At 39.2% G+C, this 814-nt stretch overlaps 1 non-coding gene across 1 annotated transcript; it reads left to right on the top strand.

The window, feature by feature from the left end:
* Positions 1 to 446: 446 nt before the first annotated feature.
* Positions 447 to 519, top strand: trnaa-cgc. The gene has a single exon. It is a non-coding gene; the product is annotated as a tRNA-Ala (tRNA).
* Positions 520 to 814: the final 295 nt, after the last annotated feature.

Below are 814 nucleotides of genomic sequence, written 5' to 3'. Positions count from 1 at the left end.
TTCACCTTTATTTAACCAGGTAAGCCAGTTGAGAACAAGTTCTCATTTACAACTGCGACCTGGCCAAGATAAAGCAAAGCAGTGCGCAAAGCTTTATCTCTCTGTCACTGTATTACATCTGGCCATAGAGCTATACATTATCTCTCTGTCACTGTATTACATCTGGCCATAGAGCTATACATTATCTCTCTGTCACTGTATTACATAATTTATATCACTGTATTGCATCTGGCCATAGAGCTATATATAATTTATATCACTGTATTGCATCTGAGCATTGAAAGGTCAGGGGAAGGTCACCTTATGTGTTGGGCAGTCCCAACCCAGTGAGCTAGTCTTTTTAATATATCCTTTCTCTCTATTGGTGTTTCTTTTCTTGCTAAACATAAGACAAGTTATAAGAAGAACCTGTAACAAAACATGTCAAACAAAACATGAAAAGTAGGACCCCTGTAGCTCAGTTGGTAGAGCATGGCGTTCGCAACGCCAGGGTTGTGGGTTCGATTCTCACGGGGGGCCAGTATGATTTTTTACTTCTTTTTTTTATACAAAATGTATGCACTCACTGTAAGTCGCTCTGGATAAGAGCGTCTGCTAAATGACTAAAATGTAATTGTAAATGTAAAAGTAGATTGCATTGAATGTATGTATGGTCTTCAATGTACCTTACTTACAGAGAGTATGTGGTTCTAGCACAAGTAGTGTTTTATGAGCGATATCACTAGCCTCCCTAGTCCACTATCTCCTCTCATCTAAACAAACACTCCATTAAGACGTGCTCCACTACTGTAGTTTTGATAGCCTCCGAAATCTC

This window comes from Coregonus clupeaformis, chromosome 3, assembly GCF_020615455.1.
Source record: "Coregonus clupeaformis isolate EN_2021a chromosome 3, ASM2061545v1, whole genome shotgun sequence".
Taxonomy (NCBI): Eukaryota; Metazoa; Chordata; class Actinopteri; order Salmoniformes; family Salmonidae; genus Coregonus; species Coregonus clupeaformis.
Note: the sequence above shows the minus strand (reverse complement) of the source record. Positions and strands in the feature narration are given on the sequence as shown.